General features: G+C 42.6%; 1 long non-coding RNA gene across 1 annotated transcript; it reads left to right on the top strand.

Annotated features, from left to right (window-relative positions):
• Nucleotides 1–107: 107 nt before the first annotated feature.
• Nucleotides 108–6,434, top strand: LOC147326839 (uncharacterized). Its single transcript, XR_015130517.1, has 2 exons — nt 108–641; nt 2,290–6,434. It is a non-coding gene; the product is annotated as an uncharacterized LOC147326839 (long non-coding RNA).
• The last annotated feature ends 15,629 nt before the right edge of the window (nt 6,435–22,063 follow it).

Below are 22,063 nucleotides of genomic sequence, written 5' to 3'. Positions count from 1 at the left end.
TGTTTAAATCGCCCAAGGTGAATGACATCATGTTACAGGAAAAATGATTCTATGTTTCTTTACCTTCTTTTAAATGTATAAAGATGCCTTTTGTCTGCCCTCTCCCTATGGTTAGATTAGTTTAGAATTATCTTTTTAGACTTTCCCAGCAAACACATCTTGTTTCTGGGACATATTGTTTTAGATTGTTTATCTTCCCTAGCCCTCTGCTGACGAGACTAGCACCATATATGGAGTTGTTTTATTTTATCTGTTTATTATTTGTTATCCTGTTCTCACTGTCTCTGTGCTCTGTGCCTATAAAAATTACCAAGCCACTGTGCATGGTGTGAGTTGTCCTTAGCAGCTCACCCGTGTACACGTTTGATAAAGAAAGTAACTTTGTCTCATTGTGTCTTTATTTCTCCTGGGTTTTTTTACAGAGTTTTCCCCCAACATTTCTTGGTCCTTCGGAGCCGGAGCACCTCCATCGTGTCCCATCTCCGTGACCAGTCCACGTTGTTCGCCTGTCGACAGCCCACACACCAGGTGTGTGGAAAAAGACCAAGAGCGTTAAATTCGGGTCTTGGCCAACGTCTTAGAAAGCGACCCACGGTGGTGGGGCCCGATCGAGGTGGACCAGACCCGGCGACACCGACCAGGTAGATACAGACACACTGACACAATCTTGCGTAAAAGTGTATTTTAAATTCAGGGAATTTAAAATAGCGAAAGTAGCTCGTCGCGACTGGAAGCTCCCCACCTCTGTGGGTTTAAAGTAGCTCGTCGGCTGGTAGCTTGGAGCTCGTCGACTGGAAGCTCCCCACTTCTGTGGATTAGGTTTGGAGCTCTGGGTAGCTCCCCCAGCTGGGTCTAGACAGGGTCTAGGGAATAAGTAGCTCGTCTACAGAAAGACTGGCAGCTCCCCTTATGATAAGGGTTCCGATCGCGCGAATAGGTGTGAATGTGAATGTGAATGTGTGTGTGTGTGTATTGTTGTAACTAACGGAGCAAGCTGAATTTTCACGGTCCAATAAGAGACTGAGCTGCTCCTACTGTGTTTTTCTTTTACTGCTGTTCACTGACGTGCTGGTGAGTTGAGAGAACGGTCGAGTTCCGTCTCGTAAAGTTCACACCGCTTTTGGAAATAGTCCGAAAGTAGAAGGGCGTGTGAGCAACCACTCTCGTCTCTAATACCAGCGAAGGTTATAGCAGCTGTATCGTGTATGTATTACTTAAACAAAAATAAGTAAATACATAAATAAGATGGGTAATCAAGCAAGTGAAATTAAAACTCACTCCTGCTGACGAGCAGTGGTGAGAAAAGAAAAGTCCAGACGCCGGACAAAAACAGTGTCTGTAAACTGAGAGATTTAAGAAAACAAAATATAAACAGTCGGGAGAACAGAGTACGAAATAAAGATAAACAAAGGGAAAATTACAGTAGAAATGATCTTTAGAGTATTTGAAATTAATAATAGCAAGGATAACAACCTGTAAAGTGATATTAACAATGAAACACAGTTGGCATGATGACCATGCCCAGCATGTATAAAATGAATATAAAGCAAATAATTCACACGAAAATATTTTAATAAAATAAATAAGGTATATTAAGGCTGTGTCATTGTTCAGCCAAGGACAGTGTGTGAAAAGGTAACTGTCTCCACCCTGGGAAAAGGATGATTCTGCAGGTCATCTGAAGCCCTTGATGGATACAAAATAAAATATAAATAATATATTATAATAGAACTGCCTGGTCCGCCATGCAACAGAGAGAACAAATGTGACCGCAGATTGGATGAATTCAAAATTATCTGTTTGCTGAATAAGATGATCCTAACTAACAAATTGGCTCAGTAGTAGTATAATGGTACACACTGATAAAATATTATAATATGCTATTGCTGTCATATAAGACAAAGAGGATAATATTAACAATGACATAATATTAATATGAAGAGGCACCTTAATCGGTTATGATGTGAGGTGGATAATTGTTAAGCAGTAGTCTGCATCAAGCTTAAGGTTTGCTGAAACTCAGTGTAATGACATGTGAGATGAAGACAATACAGAGAATAACTAAACTAATGAAGTGCATAGAGGCACTTGACCAGCTTGAAACCTATCATCCTAGAATGACACATTGCTGAGATATAGAGCACACCTATAATAACAACCAATAAGCAAAACCCTGTAGACAACAGCTACAACTACAGGATTGAGAAGCTGAATTAAATATGTAGACACTGCTAAGCTGATGAGCATGTTACACATTTTCTTTTCTTTTTATTTATTTGTTTCTTTTAGAGCAGAAGCTGCTGTAACACACCCAAAGAAAGACTGTAGGTCTGACCAACCGTCTCAGTCATGGGCAAAAAGATGTCAGTCAATAAAATTCTAAAAGATAATTTATTGATGAAAAATATATCAAGAGATAAAAGATAAAACAGTCCAGTGTCCCACTTATGAATTGTATAAAAACACACAGTCCCAAGGCCAGAGCCAGCTATGCCACACAGCCAAGTTGCACTCCACATGTTGCCTTTAACAGGGTTAGAAGTTGTCCTTGGAGACCCACCACCCTGCAAGCATATAGCCAGTGGTCACTCAAGCCTCTGCAACCCTGCAGCCTTTAGGCTGTGGCATATAATAGGCCCTGGACTGCACAGAGAGACAAAACGACACACCTAATATAAAATTCATAGGGCAAAACCCATCCATCCCAAACATATCTGATTTCATCACATTACATACCTGCACAGAGAGACAAAACAACACAGCAGTGTTTGTAGTGTGGGCTATAAGAAGACCGGTGTATCAGTGCAATCAAGTACACCTGCCTCTAATTAGTCCAACCCCATTCCAGCCATTGGCTCACCAAAAATGTGACACACACAAAACCACTCCCAACCCAGTGCAACTTCACACAATAATATGGAGCTGAATTAACACAGGCACATTAGTCTACCATGTTACAAGCTGCATGCTATTACAAGCCAACATATGCAGACTTCTGCCTTGTTCGGGTGGCAGCATTTTTCTTTTTTCTTTTGTGTCCTGACACGTTTATGTTTTTTGGTTTTGTTTGATTATTTTGTTGGTTTTGGAAACGAATTTAAATGAACTTGTGACCATACTTGAGAATCACAGTGACACATAGTGATTAGGCATATGATTGAAAAATGCCTAGGTTTAGAGCTGTGAGCTATGAGCTGTGAGCAATGCAAAGTTAAATATATATATTTGTATAAATGGGAAACAACCCTAACTTGAAAGTTTGAAATGTGTGAGATCCATGCATTGTTTGAAGAACTAGAAATTATCTAAAACTGCCTTAAGTGAAAATGTAGAGTTGCATCTATTCTCCCAAACAAAAAAACAAAAAACAAAAAAAGGGAGAAGCATTCTGTAACTTAAAAATAAGGCTGACTGTTGACAACAGACTAAAACACTAATTCGCAGGTGGCTATCAGGAACAGAGAGGCGAGCAAAGTCACAAACACCAAGGCTGCAGACAGCCACGCAGAAACAGCAGATAACATAGAGACAACGCCTGCTAGAACCGTGGAGAGGAAGGTCACTTCACACGAGATTGTTGCGCATGTGAAATACACAAAGACAAACTAATAAACATACATACAGACAGCCAGTATGTTTTCTCTGCTGTGCATCATTTTGCAAAAAATCTGGAAAACCAGAGGAATGATTACACCAACTGGCAAACCAGCATGCCAACCTCTTACAACGCCTACTGACTCTTTCATTACTACAGGCAACAATTTTGCTGACAGAGCAGCAAAATAGGCGGCACAACAGGCAAACATCACATTGATGGCAGTAAACACACATCAGATTCCACTGGATGTGTTGAAAAATGAACAAAAGCAGCAAGCACAGCAGAGCAGGCAAAATGGCTAAAACACGGTGCAGTTCTGACAAACGACTTAATGATGTGTTATGGCAAGCCAGTGTTGCCAAAATTCCTCCACAAAATGGCGGCATTAGTGACTCATGGCTGTACGCATTTGTCAACGGGGGGACTGACCAGTATTGTCAACTCTCATTTCTACACTGTAAATTCTACACAATACTCTCATTTCTACACTGTAAATTCTACACTGTAAATTTTGAAACCTCAGCAAAACAATTTGTCAGAACATGCATGACGTGTCAAAAATGTAATGCTCAGGGAAACCTGAGACCACACAATCCATATGGACTTTATTGAGCTAAATGAATGCCAAGGGTAAAAATACACCCTAGTGGTTATAGATGTATCCTCAAAGTGGCCAGAAATCTACCCAGTGAAAAAGGCAGATACAATTTCAGTAGCAAAATGTATGTCTAAGTTGTAGGAAAATAAAGAGATGATTGTAAATGACGAAGAATGTAATGATGTCTATCAAGTGTCTTGCAGATCACAGCCCGGTGACTGGGTTCTGATCAAAGTGCTCCAAAGGAAAAACTGGAGCTTGCAAAATAGCGGAACGACCATCTTGCATCCATCAGAGCCAGTAAGTGAAGCCATCTAAACACAGCTGACGGCAGGCTTGCCCACTTGTTGTGATCTCGCCCGGTGGAGGGGTCAGCTTTCCTGGCCGGGGGGTCTACTCGCGACAGGAGGGTGTGTCCCGTCGTCATGAGGTGGTGGCTCTTAACAACTGCAGCGGCCCTGACCATGGCCGGGCTCCTCACCTTTGCTTCCGTGAGGGACAACAAGTCACGTTATATGGAGAAAAGGCAGACACTGTATGACAAAGGAAAGTACACCAAGTTTCCCCATGGCTATGCCACTAATTTCTGGTGGCAGTTTATGAACACTACAGCTTACTGGAATAATAAAACTGACTGCTATGCAAATACATATACACTTTCTGCCCACCGAGGAACGAGAGGAAGTGTATGGACTGTTCACTCAACGAAACCTGTGCCAGTAACGCGACACTGATGAGCCTCAACTGTCGCTCCAACTACAGCTACCGAATGATACTACAAACAAAGACTCATTACCAGACAGGATGTGCACGGACGGCACCAAGCAGTAAAGGAACCAGAGTTTCGCATCTGAGGAGGAGTGAAATTCTTACAGAGCTTGATCCCCAGCATTGGAGTTGCCGAGGTGCGGGATCATGTGGAAATCAACCGATATGCTCTGCTACGACACATCAACTTGACTAAGACCCTGGGAACCGCCTTAGCAGGAGAACAGCAGGCCATCAGAACGATGGTGCTGCAGAACAGACTGACACTAGACCTGCTAACAGCATCACAAGGAGGAGTTTGCAAGCTGATCGGGGAAACATGTTGCACTTTTATCCCTGATGGATACGAAACTGGAGGAGACATTTATGAAGCTTTGCAGAATTTGTCCATTCTGCAAAAATATGTCACTGACCACACATCTGGAGCAGCTACACCGCCATGTCTAAGAGTAATGATTTCAAAGATGATAACAACTACAATGACTGCTTATGTTGCCGTGCCTAAAGAAGAACAGCATCCCGTTGCAATTCTGTTAGAGGAGAACTTGTAATAACTGCTAATGAATGACGTGGTGATTAAAAATGACTTCTGCCTTTTTCAAGTGATCATGCACTGATTAACACATTAGTAGTTTATGCAGGTACAATATAAGGTTTTCACCCTTTTATTTTTTGAAGTTCTCATCCTTTATTTTTTGAAGTTTTCATTTTAAATATGAAGTTTTCATTATTTTACATATAAAGTTTTCAATTTAAGGTTTGCATCATTTTAAGTATAAGGTTTTCATCCTTGTATTTTTTTTGAAGTTTTCATTTTACATATGAAGTTTTCATCATTTTTAAATACAAAGTTTTCATTTTAGTTTTCATCCTTTTATTTTTTGTAGTTTTAGTTTTATTATTTTTTCTTGTTTATTCCACTTGTTATTTCAATTACTATGATTTTCATTTACTATGTTTTTCTTTTTATTATTTTCTTTTGTTTTATTCTTTAGACCAAATGACTTCCATTTCTGCTATGCTGACATTTTGAAAATTAAAAAATTGCTTAAGATACTTAATAAATAACCTTCACAGACAATTGTTGTATACATTTAAAATAAGTTAAAACAGGAGGGAATGTTACAGGAAAAATGATTCTATGTTTCTTTACCTTCTTTTAAATGTACAAAGATGCCTTTTGTCTGCCCTCTGTCTATGGTTAGATTAGTTTAGAATGATCTTTTTAGACTTTCCCAGCAAACACATCTTGTTTCTGGGACATATTGTTTTAGATTGTTTTATCTTCCCTAGCTCTCTGCTGACGAGACTAGCACCATATATGGAGTTGTTTTATTTTATCTGTTTATTATTTGTTATCCTGTTCTCACTGTCTCTGTGCTCTGTGCCTATAAAAATTACCAAGCCACTGTGCATGGTGTGAGTTGTTCTTAGCAGCTCACCCGTGTACACGTTTGATAAAGAAAGTAACTTTGTCTCATTGTGTCTTTATTTCTCCTGGGTTTTTTACAGAGTTTTCCCCCAACACATCATCAGCTCGGTGACAGCAGACCTGAATCGAAGCCCGTTTATGTTTGTGGGTGTAATGTGCGATTTTAACCACACAAATCTACCGTTTTACCTACGTTCAAGCAATAAAACCAGAGACATTAAAACACTGGACGCGCGTCCAAATGGCTCTTTGGGTGTTAAAGGTTGCTGACCCCTGGTTTAGACGCTCTCCACGGTTTCATCAATCAGTGCTTCCAGGACAGAGTGATGATGACCCAGAGCGCATCTTCCACGGCCAAAATTGAGACGCAGTCATCGAAAAGATGTCGCCAGGCAAACTCCCTCGGCACATCATCACCTGCCACTTTACTGACATCCTGGAGTCAATCAACAAGCGATTGTCCAGTTTCAATTCGAGGCTGTCCCTGATGGCACCTTGGGAGAGGCTTACAGTTACAGGAGCTCTGACCAACTTCTGTTCTTTTAAATTATTTAATTTCTTTTCCTTGCTTTTTTCACTTTTTCCATGTAACCTGTCACAAGAATGCTAGCCAGAAACAGCTTGAAGTTATTTCTGTGTTATTTGATCATATACAGACTGTTTAACCCCAGTATGTGGAGAGCAATCTCAAACATCGGCTCCATTGTTTACACCCGGGATCAGCTGTTAGCCCTTAGCAACCAGCTGATTCACCCCAGAGAAAGACCAGAGATCCCCAGGGAGTTACGGCGGAGGAGACGGGGCTGTAGAGCTGGAGCTAAGTGTCAAGAGTGGAAGACACGGTACAAACCATCTGTACCCATGACGCTGTCACCTACCTGCTGCATTGGGGGCTTCTCTCATCTGGAGAGCACCAGGTGCGCTGTTATTTCTCCAGTGCCTTGAATACAATCCAACCTTAAGTGCTAAGGGAGAAGATGCAGGGAGCAGGAGTGGACCATCAGCTGTCCTCGTTGATTATTGACTACCTCACCAGTAGACCCCAGTATGTGAGGCTGTGGGACTGTGTGTCTGAGGTGGTAGTCTGCAGCACGGGGGCCCCACAAGGAACAGTGCTCGCCCCTTTCCTCTTCACCCTGTACACTGCAGACAGACCGGTAACCATAGTCAATTCAATTCAATTCAATTTTATTTATATAGCGCCAAATCACAACAAAAGTCGCCTCAAGGCGCTTCATAGATACAGAGAAAAACCCAACAATCATATGACCCCCTATGAGCAAGCACTTTGGCGACAGTGGGAAGGAAAAACTCCCTTTTAACAGGAAGAAACCTCCGGCAGAACCAGGCTCAGGGAGGGGCGGCCATCTGCTGCGACCGGTTGGGGTGAGAGAAGGAAGACAGGATAAAGACATGCTGTGGAAGAGAGACAGAGGTTAATAACAGATATGATTCAATGCAGAGAGGTCTATTAATACATAGTGAGTGAGAAAGGTGACTGGAAAGGAAAAACTCAATGCATCATGGGAATCCCCCGGCAGCCTACATCTATTGCAGCATAACAAAGGGAGGATTCAGGGTCACCTGGTCCAGCCCTAACTATATGCTTTAGAAAAAAGGAAAGTTTTAAGCCTAATCTTAAAAGTAGAGATAGTGTCTGTCTCCCGAATCCAAACTGGAAGCTGGTTCCACAGAAGAGGGGCCTGAAAACTGAAGGCTCTCCCTCCCATTCTACTTTTAAATACTCTAGGAACAACAAGTAGGCCTGCAGAGCGAGAGCGGAGCGCTCTAATAGGGTGATATGGTACTACAAGGTCATTAAGATAAGATGGGGCCTGATTATTTAAGACCTTGTATGTGAGGAGCAGGATTTTGAATTCAATTCTGGATTTAACAGGAAGCCAATGAAGGGAAGCCAAAACAGGAGAAATATGCTCTCTCTTTCTAGTCCCTGTCAGGACTCTTGCTGCAGCATTTTGGATTAGCTGAAGGCTTTTCAGGGAGTTTTTAGGACTTCCTGATAATAATGAATTACAGTCGTCCAGCCTGGAAGTAATAAATGCATGAACTAGTTTTTCAGCGTCACTCTGAGACAGGATATTTCTAATTTTAGAGATGTTGCGCAAATGGAAGAAAGCAGTCTTACATATTTGTTTAATATGTGCGTTGAAGGACATGTCCTGGTCAAAAATGACTCCAAGGTTCCTCACCGCGTTACTGGAGGCCAAGGTAATGCCATCCAGAGTAAGAATCTGATTAGATACCATATTTCTAAGATTTTCAGGGCCGAGTACAATAACCTCAGTTTTATCTGAATTAAGAAGCAGAAAGTTAGCGGCCATCCAGGTCTTTATGTCTTTAAGACATTCCTGCAGTTTAACTAATTGGTGTGTGTTATCTGGCTTCATGGACAGATAGAGCTGGGTGTCATCTGCATAGCAGTGAAAATGTATGCTATGTCTTCTAATGATGCTGCCTAAGGGAAGCATGTATAATGTAAACAGAATTGGTCCTAGCACTGAACCCTGTGGAACTCCATAATTAACCTCAGTGTGTGAAGAGGACTCTCCATTTACATGCACAAACTGGAGTCTATTAGATAGATATGATACAAACCACTGCAGCGCAGTACTTGTAATACCTACAGCATGTTCTAATCGCTCTAATAGGATATTATGATCAACAGTATCGAACGCTGCACTGAGGTCTAGCAGGACAAGCACAGAGATGAGTCCACTGTCAGAGGCCATAAGAAGATCATTTGTAACCTTCACTAAAGCTGTTTCTGTGCTGTGCTGAGCTCTGAAACCTGACTGAAACTCTTCAAATAAACCATTCCTCTGCAGATGATCTGTTAGCTGTTTGACAACTACTCTTTCAAGGATGTTTGATATAAAGGAAGGTTGGAGATTGGCCTATAATTAGCTAAGACTGCTGGGTCTAGAGATGGCTTTTTGAGTAAAGGTTTAACTACAGCCAGCTTGAAGGCCTGTGGTACATAGCCGATTATTAGAGATAGGTTGATCATATTTAAGATCGAAGCATTAATTAATGGCAGGACTTCTTTGAGCAGTTTTGTAGGAATGGGGTCTAAAAGACACGTTGATGGTTTGGAGGAAGTAATTATTGAAGTTAACTCAGAAAGATCAATTGGAGAAAAAGAGTCTAACTTAACATCAATGGTACTAAGAGTAGCTGTAGATAATATTACATCTGCGGGATGATTATTGGTAATTTTTTCTCTAATGATAAAAATTTTATTTGTGAAGAAGTTCATGAAGTCATTACTAGTTAACGTTAAAGGGATTGTTGGCTCAAAAGAGCTCTGACTTTTTGTCAGCCTGGCTACAGAGCTGAAGAGAAACCTAGGGTTGTTCTTATTTTCTTCAATCAGTGATGAATAGTAAGATGTTCTAGCTTTGCGGAGGGCTTTCTTATAAAGCAGCAAACTATTTCTCCAGGCTAAATGATGATCCTCTAGATTTGTGACACGCCATTTCCTCTCCAGATTACGAGTCATCTGCTTTAGGGTACGTGTTTCAGAATTATACCACGGAGTCAGGTACTTCTGATTAGAGACCTTAGTTTTCACAGGAGCTACAGTATCCAGAGTCGTACGTAGTGAGGAGGTGAAATTATTAACAAGATAATCGACCTCTGTTGGGGTAGCGTTCAGATAGCTGCTTTGCTCTGTGTTGGTACAGGGCATTGGAGATGATAACAGTGGGTGGATTATATTCTTAAACTTAGTTACAGTGCTTTCAGAAAGACATCTACTTTGATAAAGTCTACTCTTCACCGCTGTGTAATCAATTATTGTAAAAGTAAATGTTATCAGGAAATGATCAGACAGGAGAGGGTTTTCAGGAAACACTGTTAAATGTTCAGGTTCGATGCCATATGTTAAAACAAGATCTAGAGTGTGATTAAAGTGGTGGGTGGGTTCTTTTACATTTTGAGAGAAACCAATTGAGTCTAATAACAGATTAAATGCCATGTTGAGGCTGTCATTTTTAGCATCTACATGGATGTTAAAATCACCCACAATAATTATTTTATCTGAGCTCAGAACTAAATTAGATATAAAGTCTGAGAAATCAGACAGAAACTCTGTGTAAGGCCCAGGTGGACGATAGATGATAACAAGTAAGACTGGTTTCTGAGTTTCACAGCTGGGGTGGACAATGTTAAGCATCAGGCTTTCAAATGAATTAAAAGTCTGTCTTGGTCTTTCATTAATTAATAGGCTGGTGTGAAAAATTGCTGCCACACCTCCCCCTCGGCCTGTGCTTCGAGATTTCTGGTAGTTAGAATGGCTCGGGGGTGTTGATTCATTTAAACTAACATAATCATCCTGCTGCAACCAGGTTTCTGTAAGGCAGAGTAAATCAATTTGTTGATCAATTATTAAGTCATGTACTAACAGAGACTTGGAGGAGAGAGACCTAATATTTAATAATCCACATTTCACTGTTTTACTCTTTGGTTCAGATGTGGATACTGTATTGTTCTTTCTTTGTGATTGTTTATGTTTAAGTTGTTTGTTGCTGGTTTTTAGTTTGTTTTTTGTCTGTTTGGGAGCTGACACAGTCTCTATGGAGATGGGTTTTTGGGGGGGTAGCAGGAGGAGAGAAGCTGCAGAGAGGCGTGTAAGACTGCAACTCTGCTTCCTGGTCCCAACTCTGGATAGTCATATTTTGGGGGGTTTAATAAATTTGTCCATATTTCTAGAAATGAGAGCTGCTCCATCCAAAGTGGGATGGATGCCGTCTCTCCTAACAAGACCAGGTTTCCTCCAGAAGGTTTGCCAATTATCTATGAAGCCCACATCGTTTCTGGGACACCACTCAGACAGCCAGCAATTTAAGGAGAACATGCGGCTAAACATGTCACTCCTGGTCTGATTGGGGAGGGGACCAGAGAAAACTACAGAGTCCGACATTGTTTTGGCAAAGTTGCACACCGATTCAATATTGATTTTAGTGACCTCCGATTGGCGTAACCGGGTGTCATTACTGCCGACGTGAATTATGATTTTACTGAATTTACGTTTACCCTTAGCCAGCAGTTTTAAATTTCCTTCAATGTCGCCTGCTCTGGCCCCTGGAAGACAATTGACTATGGTTGCCGGTGTCTCTAGCTTCACATGTCTGAGAACAGAATCGCCAATTACCAGAGTTTGACCCCCGGCGGGTGTGTCGCCGAGTGGGGAAAAACGGTTAGACACATGAACGGGTTGGTGGTGTACCTGGGGCTTCTGTTTAGGACTATGCTTCCTCCTCACCGTGACCCAGCCGCCCTGATTCCCCAGCTGCTTGGGACCTGCCGGGGAACAGCTAGCGGGGCCTACGCTATTTTCGGCTGCACCAGCTACAGGGGCCTGGCTAGCTGCGGGTGAATGAAGGGTGCGAAGCCGAGTCTCCAATTCAGTAATCCTGGCCTCCAGAGCTGCAAATATGCTACATTTGTTACAGATATCATTACTGCTAAAGGAGGCCGAGGAGTAACTAAACATCAGTCAGTTTTCTTCACTCCAGAAAAGAATCCACTTCACTCCCCTTTTTCCTTTCTCTTGCTCTGACACTCTTGCATTAACATTTGCAATTGATTAACAATAGATTATGTCAAATTGCTAATGCAATGTGATGCCATAACAGCTAAAACACAGTCACTCTCTTCTAATACGTTAACTACAATATTCCCAGTTTATTTTTTACATTTTTATCCCCATCTCAGTTTTCTTTCATCCCTCCAGCACACCCTTGTCCTTGTCCCCGGCCCTTCTTTCACTGCATGGATCACCCGTTTCCCTATGCAACCACAAACACATCTCTCTGCAAATGGTAAATGGCCTGTATTTATATAGCGCTTTACTAGCCCCTAAGGACCCCAAAGCGCTTTACATATCCAGTCATCCACCCATTCACACACTGGTGATGGCAGCTACATTGTAGCCACAACCACCCTTGGAGCGCACTGACAGAGGCGAGCAGTAGAGTATTACTTCCTGTTCCAATACACAGTGCTGTTTTTGAGTAGCTTATCTGCATAGCAATTTAATTAAAAACTTCTGTTAACTATAACTTCTGTTTTCATAGTATAATCCTCACGTGTTTCATCCGAAGCACATTTCTGTGTATTCACTACCTAATTTATAGCCAAAGTATTCAGTTACTGTGTCTGTACGCTAGCTTAGCTCATAGCCAACTCGCTAGCAGCATGGCCTCTTCTCCTGTCCCTCCTGCACTTTCCTGCTCATTGTGTCAGATGTTTAGTTACTCCTCGGCCTCCTTTAGCAGTAATGATACTTGTAACAAATGTAGCATATTTGCAGCTCTGGAGGCCAGTGGTGGAGCTTAGACAGTTTAGGCCAACATTTTGCTGTGATCTTTAATTTGACTTTCTAGTTATAATATTCATTATTTTATGTTATAATGTAATATGCTGTGCTCCATAAATTGATCCTGCTTTGTTGTCTTTTGTGTTGTTGTAAAGTGTTGGTAGATGTCGTAAAGGGGGTGTGTATTTGCCCACATGTGGGGGCGATGAAAGCTTAGGCAAGTAAGCAGGACGTGGAGCAACAGTTTTCTGACCGTTGCCGTTTATTGTGAAGGAGCAGTATGCAAAAGTTCTCGAGGCAAATCTGGAGTTGTTCGGAGAATTAAACGAGAGATTCGCCACGATTGAGACGAAAAAGGGTGAACTGGCTGTCTATTTACGTGAAGATGCCAATCAGCTGTCACTGGAGGAACTCTTCGGTACCATCAGGACTTTCCGAGGACTCTTCATCAAGGCGCTGAAGGAAAACAAAACTCGGACAGAACAGGCGGCCAAGGCTGAGAAGAGAAAGAAGCAGCTGGCAGAGGAAGAGTCCAAGAGACAGAAAGGAGAGAATGGGAAAATAATCAAAGGTTTTGTGCCGCAGAACGACGGCTGCATCATAGAAAACCTCCTGGCGGACATCGGAAAAGGTTTCAGCCTCAGAAAGATGTCGTAAAGGGGGTGTGTATTTGCCCACATGTGGGGGCGATGAAAGCTTAGGCAAGTAAGCAGGACGTGGAGCAACAGTTTTCTGACCGTTGCCGTTTATTGTGGTTTCACTGTAACAAAAGGAACGGAAACGGAGCTCCCACCAGAGGCCTTTGTTTTGTATTTTTCGGTTTCTATGGAACAAATAAATTTTCTCTTTTGTTTTAAACATTTGCCTCATTTTTGCTACCAAAAGGCATACAAGCGATTCAAGAAGAGCACGAGTCAGAATCTTTACGTCCCACAGAAGCGGCGTGGAAGGACCGAGTTTGCCGCTACAGCCAGGATTACTGAATTAGAGACTCTGCTTCCCACCCTTCATTCGCCCGTAGCTAGCCATGTCCCTGTAGCTGGTGCAGCCGAAGATAGCGTAGGCCCCGCTAGCTGTTCCCCAGCAGACCCTAAGCAGCTGGGGAAAGAGGGCGGCTGGGTGACTGTGAGGAGGAAGCATAGTCCTAAACAGAAGCCCCAGGTACACCACCAACCTGTTCATGTGTCTAACCGTTTTTCCCCACTCGGCGACACACCCGCCGGGGGTCTAACTCTGGTAATTGGAACAATACAGTATCCACATCTGAACCAAAGAGTAAAACAGTGAAATGTGGATTATTAAATATTAGGTCTCTCTCCTCCAAGTCTGTTAGGACATGACTTAATAATTGATCAACAAATTGATTTACTCTGCCTTACAGAAACCTGGTTGCAGCAGGATGATTATGTTAGTTTAAATGAATCAACACCCCCGAGTCATTCTAACTACCAGGGGGGGTGGCAGCAATTTTTCACACCAGCCTATTAATCAACTTGAATTAATCTGATGCTTTTCCTGCAGAAGGAGAAGGAGAAGTGAGGCAGCAGGTGAGTAAGTGACGGAAGTGACGGACAAGGTAAGCGACTCATGTTGTAACTGACGTCAGACGCCGGAGATTTTGGCGGAAAATTAAAGCAAATGGTAGTTTAGATTTGAACAAATTCATTTAAGCTTCAGCATTACCAAATACACTTATCAATTGTCTTATAACTAACAATATTTGTCTAAATAATCTCCAACACCCTGGAGAACAACGGGGAGAGTTTAGAGACTCTCCAAGATTATATTGATCAGTGCTTTCAGGATCTCGTGATGAAGAAGACCCCGTGTGCAGCTTCCCTGGCCAAACCTGAGACGCCGTCGTCGAAAAGACAACGCCCGGCAGATTCCCCCGGCTCAACATCGCCAGCCGGCAAAGATATTGCCGACATATTGGAGTCAATCGACAAGCGATTGTCCAGTTTCGACGCAAGGCTGTCCTTGGTGGAGATTCTTCACCGAGAATTTAAATGCTTGCGAGAATCCCTGGAGTTCAGCCAGCAGCAGGTGGAAACGCTCGCTGCTGAAAATACCACGCTAAGGGAGTCGGTGAAATGTCTCACAGATAATGTTACCCAGCTCAATAGAGAAAATAAAAAAATAAAAGAAACAGTTATCGATCTACAAGCTCGTAGCATGCGTGATAATCTGGTATTTTCTGGTATTCCAGAAGCCGCTGGAGAGGACGCGGAGACCACGGTAAAAAGCTTCATCAAAACCCACCTGAAGCTGCCGGAGGACAATGTGAAGAACATCGTCTTCGATCGGGTACATCGCCTCGGCCCCATTCGGGCTACGGCCGGGAGACCACGTCCTATCGTGGCCAAATTCGGCCACTTCAAACAAAAGCAACATGTGAAAAGCCGCGGCAGGGAATTAAAAGGAACGGACTTCAGCGTGAACGACCAGTTCCCCAAAGAGATCTTGGAACGACGCATGGTCCTCTTCCCAATCCGACGCGGCTTCATCCAGAAGGGCTCCCGCGCTGTCATCGCTGTGGACCGGCTGTACGTGGACGGACAGCTCCACCGCGACCCCAACATCACTCCGTGGCTGTATTAACCTCACACCAGATAAGAATCAGCTACACCATTTCCCTATCCACTCACACTAACTTGCATTAACATCTGTTTAACTTACCAGTATCAAATCGCATCTTAAAGTGTGATTTCATAGCAGAATTAACACCGTCACTCTCCGTCAGTGATTTAATTGGAATGTTTACGTTTTGTTTCTGTTTTTTTTTCCCTCTCTTTTCCCCCTCTTGGTTTTATGCTGCTCACCCCTGTCCTTGGTTTCTTTCTTTATTCCTTTCACTGCCTCGATCACCTGCTTCGACACTCATCCACAAACATCCTTTATTTCGACACATACGCACCATGCGCTCAACGGCAGCACATTTACATCAGTCAGACAGCGCACACAGTCATATAAGATACACACACACACTTAAGCCAAGCCTACTCATATTAGTAACTATGCATACACAAAGTCAGACTCAGGGAGCATCTCGCCACACATTTTTCTCTCTCTCCTTCTCTTTATTTATGAACAAGTGACGTATTCTCTCCACCTGGCTAAGCGACGCACACAGCATACATCCCTAGTTATACACAAACATCTATGGGTACACTGAGGTTCATTACATGGAATATAAATGGAGCTGGCTCCAGAGTAAAGAGGTTAAAAATATTTAACCAACTCAAAAAACTACAGGCGGATGTTGTCCTATTACAAGAGACCCACAGACCTCTTAGAGGTTCGAATGAACTTAAAACACCGGAGTTTCCTAATGTGTTCTCAGCTTGTTATAATTCTAGACAAAGGGGAGCAGCAATTTTAATACATAAAAATATTAATTTCACAGTACTCGATACAGTTATAGATCCAGAGGGCAGATTCTTAATCATTAAACTATCTATACGTGATAAAAAGCTATGTATTGCAAGTGTATATGGTCCAGATGTTGATGATCCCTCATTCTTTCACGGTTTTTTCAGTGCACTCTCTGAACACTTAGATGGCACACTTGTTCTTGGAGGCGACCTCAACCTTGGACTAAATGAAGACATGGATAGGCTCAATACAGCGGGAACTCAGCGTAATTGGCAGTCCACAAATATAATCAAACAGTATATGAGCGACTTTGGTCTTTGCGATGCATGGCGCTCCCTTCACCCCACCAGTAAGGAATATACTTTCTCACATGTCCATCACTCCTACTCTCGTCTGGATTATTTTTTGGTCAGCAGCTCACTGCTGAACGACATTTCAGACACTGAGATTCACCCTATAGCTGTCAGCGATCATGGTCCTGTATCTTTAACACTAATGCACAAGAATAATACTACGCCAAGTAAAAACTGGAGATTTAATATATCACTACTTAAAGATGAAGACTTTATTAAATATTTTAAAAAAGAGTGGACTTCATATTTGGACTATAATGACATTCCCGAAACATCAGCTTCTGTTCTATGGGAAGCAGGGAAAGCTGTGATGAGAGGTAAAATAATTTCTTTCTCATCACATAAAAAGAAAAAAGAAAACAAAAATATTCAGGAATTAGAAAAAAACATCAAATCACTAGAAGAAGCCTACGCGTCCCACCAAGATCAGGAAATAATGAACAAAATACGCAAAACAAAACTAGAATTAAATGAGATAATTGATAAAAAAACAAAATTCTTAGTACAAAGACTACGCCTACAAAATTATGAACATGGTAATAAATCCGGTCAATTTCTAGCAAACCAGCTAAAAATAAATAAAGAAAAAACAACTATATGTGCTGTTCAAGATTCATCTGGGAACACATTATATGAACCGATACAAATAAACAACATTTTCAGGGATTTCTATAAAACGTTGTATTCACCACAAATAAACCCATCTAAAAAAGAAATTGATCAGTTTTTGGACAACATAACTCTTCCAAAATTATTGGACACTCAAGCAATGGCACTGGATTCACCACTGACACCAGGTGAATTCCAGGAAGCCCTGATAAGTATGCCCAATAATAAGGCTCCAAGTCCAGATGGCTTTCCTGCAGAATTCTACAATGAATTCTGGTCGATTCTAGCACCAGTTTTCTACAGAACGTTGTTGGAAATTAAAGAAAAGGGCAGACTTCCATCAAATATGAATTCTGCAAACATTAATCTCCTGCTAAAACCAGGCAAAGACCCTGTATATCCCTCAAGCTATCGTCCAATATCCCTTATAAATGTAGACCTTAAAATAATCTGCAAAGCTCTCTCAAAGAGACTGGAGAAAATAACCCCCCTCTTAATTCATCCTGACCAAACTGGTTTCATAAAAGGTCGGCACTCATCAACAAATACACATAGATTACTTAATTTGATAGACTACTCATACAGTAAAAACCTAGAAACTACAATATTCTCTTTAGACGCAGAAAAAGCATTCGACAGAGTTAACTGGAAATTTCTATTTGCAACTTTACACAAATTTGGTTTTGGATCCTCTTTCATAAACTGGTTAAAAATATTATATAATTCCCCAACAGCTTGTGTTAGAACAAATGACCAGACATCCTCCAGCTTCTGTCTCTTGAGGGGCACCAGGCAGGGATGCCCACTCTCCCCTTCACTGTTTGCAATTTTTATTGAACCACTAGCAGCAGCAATTAGACAGAATTCAGTAATTAAGGGCATAAAATGCAAGAACGTGGAACATAAAATCAGCCTTTATGCGGATGATGTGTTGCTTTTTCCCCAAAATTCACAAACCAATATCTCTGGGGTGATTGAATTGATAAACTCTTTTGCAAGAATATCAGATTACTCAATTAACTGGTCAAAATCTACAGTTCTACCGATTAATTGCTCCTTCCATAATTCCTCTTCTACACCACTGCAATCGGGAAATATAAAATATTTAGGTATTAATGTTTCTCCCAAGCTTGCAGATCTAACTAAATTAAACCATATCCCACTTTTAAAGAAGGTAGAAGATGATCTGGCTAGATGGAAATGTCTACCCATATCACTCATGGGAAGGGTTGCCGCTATAAAAATGATGGTCTTACCAAAAATAAATTATTTATTCTCAATGATCCCAACTAAACCGCCACAAGATTGGTTCAGATCTCTAGATTCATGTATGTCCAAATTCCTTTGGAAAAATAAACCCCCACGTATAAGCTTAAAAACACTACAAAAGACCAAGGATAAAGGAGGACTAGAACTGCCTAACTTTCAGCACTACTTCTTAGCCAACAGGCTTCAGTTTATCTCAGGATGGCTAAAACATACCCTCTTAGATGAACCTTGGCTAGATGTAGAACAAGCACTCTGCAATAATCTAGAGATCTGAGACCTACCATTTATCAGCTCAAACATCCAACGACATGAATGCTTTAAAAGCATCAACATCAGCTCTTCTCTGACAGCATGGTGGGAGTTTCTAAAATTGACGGCGTCTTCATTAATCCCATGCAAACGTACACCTATCTGGAACAACCCTGACATATTACAAAACAATAATATGATAAACTTTTCAGATTGGAGTGGTAAAGGAATCAAATATTTAGAACATATACTAGAAGGAACAGAATTTATTTCATTTGACAGACTAGTTACACAATATGGGATCAACAAGAAAAGATTTTTAGAATATCAACAAATTAAATCCATAGTAAAAAAGAAATTTAAACCGGGTCAAGTTGAACTACAAACACCACCAAGTGTGGTTCAATTTCTTACTCTTAAACCCCCAAATTACTATCCAAAATATACAGAATGCTTTCTAAAACAGATGAATCAATATCCCTTCCTATTGCAAAATGGGAAGCGGATTTATCAGTTAACTTAGACCTAAACTTCTGGTCTCAGATTTGCTTAAAAACCTTTCATCTAATTAGAAATCCCAGTCTTCAATTAATTCAATACAAAATATTACATAGAGTGCACTGTACAGGTCATCGGATGTTCAAGATGGGCTTTACGTCTACCAACAACTGCTCACACTGCCAAACCAATTCACCGGACAATTATATCCACGCTCTTTGGTTCTGTCCACCAGTTCAGAAGTTTTGGCGCGAGATATGTGAAGACTTATCGAAGTGTCTGAAATGTAACATTCCAACTTCCCCCTTAGTGTGTTTGTTGGGCAGCTTAGATAATGTCACTTCAGAAAAGAATATCGCCCATACTGTTTTCACTGCCCTATGCATAGCCAAGAAAACAGTCCTCATGAACTGGAAAAATAAAAATAATCTTAATTCTAACCAATATAGAAATTATCTATTAGATTACATTAGTCTTGATACAGCCTCTGCCACCACATCAGATCAATTGCTCTGGGCTCCTTTGATCAGCTCCATCACCTAGTGGGGGTGGGGGGGTCATAGTTTGGTCCCGCCTTCACTGTTGTGATTGGTGTGGGGGTAGGGACAGGCTTAGGGCGTCGGGGGGTTCCCCGGAGGCATCTTCCTTGGGGGGCTCAACCCGGGGTAGCGGTCATGTCCGGTTGGGGGCTCTGTTGGCTCTCAGGTGACTGTTTCCTCGCGGCTGCGTGCAGCGGGGCTAGGGGAGGGTCTGTGCTGACGGACGTGGGTTACTGACCTGGTAGCCTGGCTGCCCCTGGATGGGTCCGGGATGGGCGTGAGGTTCTGGGGGCGCTCCGTCTCTGGGCTGGGGCCCTGGCCGGGCCTCGGGGGCTTGGATCCTGGTTGGTGTGTTGCCGGGGTTGTGGGCGGGTGGGTGCATGGGGGCCCAGCCCTGGGGCAGTGTGCCGCCGGTGCGTCGAGCCACCTGGGGGGCTCTTCAACTGGTGGGGGAGATTGTCACATCTTGCAGGAGCTTTCCTCTCTTCAGGAACTCTCTCTGCAGGAGGGGGAGATACAGGAGAGGTGGAGGAAGATCTCAGCCTGGGTGTTTATTGTCTCATGTAGTCTGGAAGATGAGTGGATGGTGGGGTGGGTGCAGTTTTCTCTGTGGTGGGGTTGGGTGGACTGTCCCGGGCTCTGTGGGGCCGGGGGGCGCTGCTGCACTGGGCCCCGGTCTGGATGGGCCTGGGCCCCCTTTCCCTGGCGGGTCGCGGAGTATGGGGGTGCCTACTGGGGTCAGCGGGGGAGCTGGCCCCAGGGAGGGGTCACTTGCCCCTCCCTTCCTTCCCTCCCCATCTCCAGCTGCCTCTCTCTTCCCGCTCCACCACAACCACCCACACATGCAGGACCTTGGAGTAGGGGTATGTCACCAGGGTGCAGAGGAGGCTACCCCCCCTCCCCCTCCCCTCTGTCCCCTTCTGGCTGCCTCTGCCTCAATTTTATCCCACAACTTAGACATTCACATTACTCACACTCTCATTACACATACATATAGGATCTTGGGGGTGGGCACGATACACGGAGTCCAAAGTACCATCAGGGTGTACACCCCACCCCTGGCGTCGTTGCCCACCTCTCAATGTTAAATACACTTAGACATTGAGGGCTAGCAGGAGGGACTATGCGCTTACCTGCTGCTCTCTGGCAGGTAGCTCCATGCATATATGAAAAACAGTCGCCTTTGGGTCGCCAAAAAGAAAATCAGGCAAAGCAAAGGCTGTAAGACGCTGTATCTGTGGATAGTGCTGGACCTCCGAAATATCAGCGAACTCCAGAGGGTATACAACAATCTTTCATGCACATCACGCAAACTGGCGCCCCCATCGTTTATCAGTGAGATGGCTCCTAACAGACCAATTGTCACTGAGAAGCTTCATTTGCTGCCAGTTCGGAGAGAAATGTTTCCTATGCCATGCTTCCAAGTTTCTTGTCTAGGTTTTTCTTATTGTTTGTTTAGATTTCCCAGTTTAGGTTTGTGTTAATTTTGCTTCAGTTTGCCTTGCCCTTTGTTTGTACCTTTTTTACCAGCCATATTAAACGGCTCGCTTTTTGTTAACATTCAAGTTTTGTTCCCTGTTCCTTGGAGTCTGCATTTTGGGTCCTTTTTCAATTCATACAGTCTGCCCTCGCCAGACTGTGACAAATTGTCACTGAGAAGCTGCATTTGCTGCCAGTTCGGAGAGAAATGCCAGCAAAGAAGAAAACCCCCTGCTGTCTGATCATTTCCTGATAACATTTACAAGTGACGGAAGTGACGGACAAGGTAAGCGACTCATGTTGTAACTGATGTCAGACGCCAGAGATTTTGGCGAAAAAATTAAAGCAAATGGTAGCTTAGAATTGAACAAATTCCTTTAAGCTTCAATTTTACCAAATACACTTATCAATTGTCTTATAACTAACAACATTTATCTAAATCATCTCCAACACCCTGGAGAACAACGGGGAGAGTTTAGAGGCTCTCCAAGATTATATTGATCAGTTCTTCCAGGATCTCATAATGAAGGCTCAGAGTGCATCTTCCCCGGCCAAATCTGAGACGCAGTCATCGAAAAGATGTTGCCCGGCAGATTCCCCTGGCACAACATCGCCATCCGGCAACGACATAGCTGACATCCTTGAGTCAATCGACAAACGATTGTCCAGTTTCGATGCAAGGCTGTACTTGGTGGAGATTCTACACCGGGAATTTAAATCCTTGCGAGAATCACTGGAGTTCAGCCAGCAGCAGGTGGAAACGCTCGCTGCTGAAAATGCCACGCTAAGGGAGTCAGTGAAATGTCTCACTTAAAATGTTACCCAGCTAAATAGAGAAAATCAAAATATGTGGGGTTTTTTTGTAAGACATTTCATGAAAAGCCGCTGATTTCTTGTTGTTTTACTCGGAGCTGTGTCATTTTGTGTTATTTTGCTTGCAGGGCTTCAGTTACTTG

The sequence above is a fragment of the Aulonocara sp. 'chitande type north' Nkhata Bay genome, linkage group LG7 (genome assembly GCF_057382095.1).
Source record: "Aulonocara sp. 'chitande type north' Nkhata Bay isolate Kocher_YH1m ecotype deep benthic linkage group LG7, A_spYH_male_GT1.1, whole genome shotgun sequence".
NCBI classification, from domain to species: domain Eukaryota; kingdom Metazoa; phylum Chordata; class Actinopteri; order Cichliformes; family Cichlidae; genus Aulonocara; species Aulonocara sp. 'chitande type north' Nkhata Bay.
Note: the sequence above shows the minus strand (reverse complement) of the source record. Positions and strands in the feature narration are given on the sequence as shown.